Genomic DNA, 9,226 nt, shown 5'->3' with positions numbered 1-9,226 from the left:
TTTTTAAGTTTTCTTGGTTATTCTGGTAAAGATCGTACTTGGGGGACACTAGTGAGTACAACTGCAGTACAACTGCAAAGTGTAGAATCTTAAAAGAAAGAGGAAATCGAGCCAAATGTACTTTCAGAATGTAATATATTATTTCACTTTAATTCTTAAGAAACCATAGTCCATTTCTGGTGGCTATTGTCTGATTCTTCCTCTGCTGATGGAAGGGGCAGGTGGGGAGTCAGGCTTGTGGGATAGTTTTGGCCACCGTCATCGGAACCCTTCTATTGGGGAATTGCACATCTTAAGAGTCTTGCTGAGAGCAAGGATCACCCCCACTTCAGAAGCTGAAATTGCCAGGCGCGTGTGTGTCCAGCCTCCCTTGCAGCTGTGCTTAGATATAGGTCCTGCCAAGGAGAGGCACTACCTTAAGACCTTGGCTTGGGGGATTGGGGCACTAAACGGAGCCTGTGGTTAAGCTCAGACCAAGGCACTTAGTTACAGCACCAGGGACATCAGGAGATAATTCGGATGCTTCTCTGAGACAGAGGGCAGTATCTGAGGCTACAGATTTTACATGGTTCGAACATTTTGATTGGCTGGTGGTTTGGGTCGGGGTGCCATGAGCATATGTGGTCATTGGACATTAGTCTTCGCTCTTCCCATTCACTCCATCCTCGTCCTCAGACAATGATCTATTTAAAGCTGTGACTTACCTGAGTTCCTGTAAAATGTGGAGCACAGAGGGGAAACAGGAAGCCTTTCTATGATAGGTAATTCTGAATACTTCTTAGAAGTAAAAAGTTGAAAGTAAAGAGGTTACACACTGGCCATCCTTGAGCTCCCTGTAGCTCACAGCCACATTCTGGGCACAGCTCACAAACATTTTGAACTAGTTGCTAACATCTAAAAGTGAAGCTTTCACCAAAATATCCAAATTTATCTTTCTATTGAAAGATCATTGCCACGTTCATCTGGTTCGAAGTTTACTGGCGGCTGCCTGCTGGAGAGGAGGCACAGGGCCTCCGGCTTTTTACAGTTCTCTCCTGCTGGGGTCACCCGTTCGTGGTCCCTGATCAGCTTCAGGATCCTGTATCCAGCTGGAGTCTTATATTCAGGCCACCAAAGCTGACTCTGACTCATTTCGGTAGAAAAGGAATTTAGTAGAATTTATTCAGTGGCTTCTGCAATAGAGGATGGGAGACGTGGGTTGGAGGTGATGTGGGTGGGGGTGACACCTTGGCCTGGCTCCTGCTGTAGGACTGTGACCACCCAGATGGGGTGGGGGCTCCCGACTGTAGACCCCATAGCCTGCTGCTCACGTTGTCACCTGCTGTGGGTACGGGATGCTGGTTACTACCCCAGAGCCACTGCCCCTGCTGCTGCTTCCGTAGAAGCGGTTCTGGGAGGTCCCTGCTCCCTCACACACTTCAAATTCAGTGTCTGGGGCAGGTGTGTCTGATTTGCCGCGTGCGGGTCCCACGCTCGCACCCGAGCTGCAAGAGAAGCTAGGCTATGAGTACCTGGCATGTTCGGGTTCTGCGGTGGGAGACGGGCTCAGTTTCACAAAGGAGGAAGAGCCTGTGGACGTGGGGAGGGGTTTCTGAAACCCAGTAACCAGGAAGAACAGCGTGTGCCTGCCACAGCCCCCGGAGACACTCAGGTTTGCCACTCTCACCTAGTACACACCAAGCCCTAATTAGATTTTGGTTGAAGGGAGTATAAGACTAGGAACTTCAGGAGAAAAAAAAAATGATAGGAAGACGGTTAGAAAAAAAGACAGGCAAAGGAAACATGGAAAGGCAAAAGAAGAGAGAATAAAATACAGCCACAAAGGGGCAAAATTTAAAGTGACTCATGCTTTCAAAAGCTTTGCTCTAGAGCACAGCCCATCTATTTCCTTGCTCATTTGGCTTTTCTTATCTATTTTTGCTTTATAAAGACTCCACAAAGCCCATGGAAATCTCTGTGAAATTTTTTTTTTTTTTTTTTTTTTTTTGTGGTCAGGAAATATTGGACCCAGCTCAGTCGATCGCCAAAACACCAGCTGCCTAAGTGATGAGTTGGTCTATCCAAGAGGTAGTTATTTAGCCAACAGACAGATGGCCAAGAAAGTCAAGTTAGTTGGTGTACCGTTTGTCATTGGGGATGCTCTCAGCCAGCTGAAGTAGCCAGAAGCCAGCGGACTCTGAAGCCATAGCCCGTCACCTTGGACTTGTTCCTAGAATCCTGCAGGTACCCAATTAGCAGGCAGAGGACAGAGCAGGGGGGATTTTGCTTCACTGAGGCCACAACCTAGCAAAGGAGGCATTTTCCCAACCCCCGCGATAGTTAAGAAAGAGGCTGAGCTGGGGGCGTGGCCAGGAGGGAGACGCTCACACCCCAGCTGGAGGATGGCAAAGCAAGGAACAGCTGTGGAAATGGGCATCCAGGAAAGGAAGGGCAATGGAGCAGTACTTTTTCCAGAAACATATTAAATTCCAAGTATGGAAGGACGGTTTCTTACACATCATCAGTAATTAGAGAGAATTCGAGGAAAACCATACGTTGATTTTTACAACTATCTAGTGTTATAATTGGAAATACACTCCGAGAAGGTAGCCAGAGTTGGATTCTGTGTCCCAAGACTTGATTCACGAACTTCCACGAATATCTAAGGTGCTTGTGCTCCGCGCTGTGAACTGTTCTGGGCGCATCGATCACGACAAGGAGAAGGCAGCCCACCTGTGCCCTCATGGAACGTCTGGTGTAGTAGATTCTCTGACTCACGTAATAAGAGCAAGGAACGTCAAACTCCCATTTTCATTCTAAATGAAAAGCACAGAAAGCTTAGAGAAGGTCATAAGACGATCTAGCCAGTTATTTAATTATAAACATAATATTTCATATATGTTTATTTAATATATTTAATACATACAAAATATAAATATACATATATTAAATACATATATATTTAATATAGTTAACATGTACACATATGCTTCTCTACCTTGTGTTTATGGTTGGTAACTTTTTAAAAACATTCTGTGATTTCAAGCCTATCTTCTTCCTCTGCGGTAAGGTTCATTCCCACATGCCCTCTACTGATATTAATAATTCTAGGAACACAAGCAATTTCTCTCCTGAATTTGGTGTCATTCAACTGGCAAAAAAATAGTTCTGAACCTACTAGAAGCCCCTTGCATTTTTGTTTCAACCTTTCTTGTATGCTGTAGGGGAACGAGCTCTGGGTGTGAAGACAGGTGTCCCGCAGTCCAGTCCAGCCCTGCCCCTCACTGGCAGAGGATCCTCTGGAAGCAGCCACTCAGACCCTCTGTCTCCCCATCTGTGAAATGGGGGTCATAAGGCCTGTTTCCCTAATGAGTCATGGCAATTAATTGGGAGACATGATCAGCAATTCTTTTTTTTGAGGTTTCCACAAACAAAAGAAAATAACCAAGGGAGTTATTATGTTTGAGGATTATATTATATTTGAGGATTAGATTCTCAAGTTAGTGCACAAGGGAGAGCAACTGCTTGGAGTCAGACTTACCCTTGAGACTCTGTGGAATGCTCACCGTGGTGTCTGAGCACCCCCTCTCCGGGAGCTACCCCTGCCAGCTTTTCCTTCCAAGTACAAACAGGTTGCTCTTCCTTCCACTGGGCATCAGATAAAGTGGTTGGCTGGGTTTTAGTGGCCATGGTGGGGGAAGGACTTCTCCATAAACACTAGCATCATTCTCAGTGATGCAGGATGCTCCTATCAGAGAAGAAGACATCTCTGCAGAGATGTGTGTTGCACCTCACACTCACTCCAGCATGCGCCCGAGGAGCACAGTCGGTGGCGAGGAGAGTCACCTTTGGGACTGAAACTCTTCCCCTCCTTCCTCCCTGAAATGCACGCCATTAAACCCAGAGCAGTTCAAAGTGTCTAGGACCCTCCAGTTGCTAAATAACTAGTTGGACTCCAACTAGCTCCTTAAGATACCTCCGTCCGGCTCTGAGGACCCCGGGCATTTTGACACCTGCAACGTTTCTCTGATTCCGCTGTTGCTGTGATGACTGTTTCTGGCCAGCTCTTTTGGACTTCCTGCATAATTTTCACTTTGGGGAATCTATTTCTGCTAAATGCTTCTTCCAGATACTCTGAGGGATGAGACCCATTGCTTAAGAGGATGAGGAAGAAAGACAGAAAAAGAAAATCGGGCTCTTTGTCCCTCGCCGGGAACTCACAAACCTGCCTGGTGCGATGAGCCCCACCGTTTGGCCTCATTGCCCCCAGGGTCCCATCCCGTGGCCATGCGTGGGTGCGCTGAAAACTCGGCTTTGCTTCCCGTCTCTGTCCGGAGTGTCCGAACCTCAGGTCAATCTCACAGATGGGCATGTGGTGGCCTTCCCCGTTACAACGTCTGTGGGGGTGACTGGGGGCCAGGGCAGCTGGTGCACCTTGGCCCAGGGTGCGTGGTGCATCGCTCGCCTCTAGTCACTAATAGATTCCATAAATTAATGGTAATCGTTGCTACATCTCAGTAAGCACCTCCTGCATTCCCAATGCTCTGCTAGGCGCCCTGCAACCATTTCCCTGTCCTGTCCCCACAGGGAGCTAGGAACTGGATATTATTTTTATGATTGAATTTTTCCCGGCTAAAGGAAGCTTTCTAACTTTCCCCGTGGACGTTGAACTAGTAGGAGATGAAGATAATTCTAAATACTCTGTTTTCAGCCAAAAGGCTAATCAGCCTGACCGCAGATGGCCCCTTGGTGGGTGCACCCCACCAGCAGCGTCTACAAAGTCAAAGCACCATCTGCTTCACGGTCACCAGCTGCTAGTTAATAAACATATTCCCAGTTCATGGGCAAAAGCCACCATCTCAGCGCAGGGACAGAGAGTCTGCCTTGATGATAAGCCTCCCGGGAGATGCTGACAAGTAGGGCCCGTTCGTTGGGACTCTACACGCAGACCTTCCTTAGGTATGCGGCAGAAAGTGATGGCGGGCAGGCCCACACCGTGCGCTGGGCTGGGCCTTCCCCGGCGTGTTCTAGAAAGAGCCGAGTTGAATCTGAAATGTGATCAGAGCTTTCTTCATCAGCTGCAATGTAATTATTTTTCTTAAATGTATACTGTGAGGTATTCTATGTCTGGGCGTCTTCCTAGACATTGAGTGAATGATTTCTTAGAGTTGGATCAATATAACAAAATAAAGAAAATTGCTGTTTAGCCAATCCTGCATGTGAGAGAGCATGTTCTTCCTTTTCTTCCCAAACTTGAATTCAATTTAAAGGATTAAAAAATATGTATTTTAAATGCAAACCACATCATGTATGTTTTCTGTGGCCATTCTGGTAATAAACGTCTGAACCACATTGATAGGGGGTTTCCTTTCCTTCTGTCCATTCCTCGAAAGCCAACAGTTTGCTGTCTAGTTTTTCATATTTTTCCCTCTGCTTATTCAAGCATATCTGTGTCTACACAGACTTACAGACCACGTGGGATCACACCATACAGATGAGTTCGTATCTTTTCTTTTCCATGTCACTACATACTGCTTGCAACCCTCCTATGAGGGAGGGCTTGTCCTCTCCCCATGACGCCACCCCAGTAGCCCACCCACTTGCAGGAATCAGGGGTGTGCCCTCAAGCTCTGCTTCTCTGGCCAAGGTTGGGGGGGCAAGCATTTGATATCAGATGGAGCAGTCAGTCTCTTCCCTGGGATTCTGGGGCCTCCTCTGGGTGGATGGATCTGCATGTGTAAAGTCGGGAGTGTTTGCTGTCATTGTCATTGTCCGTCATCCAGGCTTCAGAGGAAACTAGCTTGCAGAATAACACAGATGTGCTGAAGAGAGAGGGAGAGAAAGACAGGGATAGAGAGATGGAAGGAAGGGGATCGAGTGAGATGGAGGGGGATGGGGAGAGAGGGAGGGCGGCGGGGGCAGGCAGTGTTTTGGGTTGTCTATAAGTCTTCATTCCATTTCTGCCCTTGGACTCTGTGAGGGTCCTTCCAGTAATCCTCTTTTGTGCTCTGTTGGCTTTCCATTCTACCTACAGGTGGATTAAACATTCTAAGCCCCTCAAAATTTTAGAAAGAATTTTACTTTCCCTATCACAGTTGTATCATAGAGAGCGAATGATGTATCATTTCCTCCGTGAGAGATAGGGGCAGTGGTAAGTTGTTACTTTTTCAGTAACCCCTCCCGTCCTCCCCCACCTTACTGGCTCTCTGTTAAATCCTGGGCTCTTGAGGAGTTGATCATGTATGCGGACATGGAAAACACAACAAATAAATCAACAAGCTCAGAAAATTGTGAAACGTATAATGAATGGCACGAGCACAGGGTATGACACGAAGGCTGAAGAGAGGCAGTGGGGTCTGTCTGTGACTGTAACCAGAAGCCTGCCTGGACCTTGTTCCGTGGGGTGACTGGAGGGGACTGCGGATTGTCTCAGACAATGCTTCAATCATAAAATTAAGTAGAAACAATTTTTAAATCACCCATCTACTTTCCCCCAGAATACCCTCTTCATACAAAGCAAGCCCGTGGTCTGGCTTCTCCAGAGGGGGTTCTGAGGACTTCCTCAACACTGCTCCGAAACTTTCCGGATTCACATCATACGCATTATTCCCAGAGCCTTTTTGTCCTCAAGATACTTATTCTCTCTTGAAGAATCATGTTTGCTTGGGCTGATAACTACCACTGTGGAGAGTAAAGGGTAATTAAATGTCCTGGTGGACCTTAGTCTGGTGATGGTGTGAAAATCTCTCTCTCTCTCTCTCGATTTTCCACTTTCCACCTGACTGAACTTGGGGTGCCCTGTGCGCCATGCTGCTCAGAGACGTCGTGCATTCAACCATGAGGTTCTTTTCCAGGCGATGTCCTTCGAGGTGAATACCCTGTGTCTACCTTTGCCTTCTTTCAGACGTTTTCTTCAGGAACTGAAAATCACTTTTGATCCTTACTGTCTTGGGCTTACTTGGAACTTGGTTTCTCTGAGGGATGGTTAGACAATCAGTCGTGGAATTTATTGACCTCGGGGGCAGTCTTTCTTATGTAAGACCAGTTCAGATTCTAACATACTTTACCAATTTACAAGTTGAGCCCAGCTGCAGAGAAATGAAATCATTAAAGGTCTAGGAACAAAATTTCTGGGCATCAAGTACAATCAGGAGATCTCAGAATAGGGACACTGAAAAAAAAAAGGAAAAGAAAGAAACAGATCTGTGCTGCGGACTTGGACTTGATTCTGCTTCTTTTCTCCTGGGGATGCTGGGCCTGGAGGCGAGGGTGAGGAGCAGGTGATGCTTCCTTTCTCCAAATGTTAGGACAACATTTCCCATAGGCAGGGGACTGGATTTGTTAATGTCTTTTGGCAGGAGAGGCAGGCCGGACGTGGTATGATTGCTGGGATGTTGTTCTAATTGCAGTTTGGGATGGCGAGGAACAGGAGTAGCCTATTAAAATGAGCTCAAGTGAAATAGGTTTTATTGCAAGGACACAGGCTGTTCTCAAGGAACCCAAAGTTAGATGAACGTGTTGCTGGTCTCCTCGTGGGTAGGAATCAGGACTGGAGATGTACTGTTCGCTGCCCCTCCCCACCCCGTGTCTCACAAGTGCGCAATCTCCCCAACTGGCCTCTGTCTCTAGGTGTGGTCAGCTCTTCTGTTTCTTCCAGCATGTTCCACTGTGTAAGCCTGCATGTGGCCCTCCCGTGGTTAGTTCAGGAGACTACAGACCTCTCCTCTGCAGGACCCAGTGCTGACTAGAAGGCCACTCAGTGTCTCATTCAGATCCCAAAGAGAGAAAATCTGGCATCCCCAGCTCAGCAGCTCAGTCAAGCTCATGGGCTTCTGATATCAAATGGCTTGACAGCCCCAGAGCCCACAGGCTACCCCTGTTCAGTCAGCTGTGGTGGGGGAGACAGGACCCTATGATTCACAACGTCAGATCACCTCTCTCAGTAAGAGTCAACAGAAATGCAGTGTTCCTCCTCATCACAACATCCTGAATAGGGGAACATCTTTCATAGAAAACCAAGATTTTCATCTCTGGTTATCTAGGTGGCTTAGAATTTTAATTTTTCTCAGAGAGATTCCTTTATACCCACTTATACTATTAGGTAAATGAAGGATAATTACATTCTCTCTGGAAGCATCCAGTCCGTAATCGATTAGTGAGTCCACAAGATGATCAGTCTGCCAGATTTGGGGGCTGTGAAATAAATTTCTTTTGGTGAGGAAGAGAGGAGGAACAGCAAAGGATTTCTTTAAATCTGAATTCTTGCAGGAAGGAAGATGCCCAGAGGAGAAAAAGATGCAGAGAATATATCGGGGTCGGTGGGGAAGATAGCGTGTCGGGTATTTAACAATTCTGTCACCGACAGAGCTTTTCTTCTCAAACCCTTTCCAGCCGGAAGTTGAACAAACCAGGTCTCAGTCACCAAGCAGCTGTCCTGGAAAAGGAAGGCAGGGTGCTTACCCCTACAGGAGAGAAAGAGACACCAGATTAGATCCAGCCTCTGCTCTCAAAGACAGCCTCAAATGAGAGGAAATTGCAGCTGCTCTCCAGGCTGACTGTGGTAAGAGCCTGATGAGAGTTTACTCAGGGTAGGAAGGGTTGATGTGAAAAGCCGTGCTGGGCTTAGGGGCGGACCTCTGTGCTTGGGGAACTGGTGCCCATCTTCGAAAGACCTTTTTGGTTGTAGCTTGTATTGGTGAGAGTCAACATTATGACAAAGGGCACTTGCCAATCAGAACGGATACTGGTCCCAATGGAGGAGCATCGGGGGGGTCCCTTGGGCTGCAGGCATGGACTCTTCAGCTGCAAAAGGGGAACGTGGCCCGGGGAAATACCAACCAGTAGAAATTGTTCTGGTTTTAACAGTTGGAGGTGCAATGTGGTGTTTATGGCTCAACACCTTCTGAGGGACCTTCTGAGGGAGGAGAATGGAGATACAGGCCTGGCTCCTACTGGGGAGGGGCTCAAATCCACATCAATGCAGATGCCCATCACTCAGGAAGGAACAGGGGAGCCCTCTGTCTGGGGGGCATTGTTCAACTCCCTTAGATTAATAATTAGTCAGGAATGGCAGGTGGGGGTGCTCTATTGATTGAATGTGCGGTGCCTGTCCTTTGTCAGCCGGAGTCTGAAAGGCATTTGGGAAGAGAGTGACAGGCCCCCGAAACATGATAGTACTGGAGGGCTGACAGGACTTCTCATAGTGGAGTCCGGCCTTCACAGATAGGGTCAGTGACTTGGCCAAGTT

The sequence above is a fragment of the Lutra lutra genome, chromosome 9 (assembly GCF_902655055.1).
Source record: "Lutra lutra chromosome 9, mLutLut1.2, whole genome shotgun sequence".
NCBI classification, from domain to species: Eukaryota; Metazoa; Chordata; class Mammalia; order Carnivora; family Mustelidae; genus Lutra; species Lutra lutra.
Note: the sequence above shows the minus strand (reverse complement) of the source record.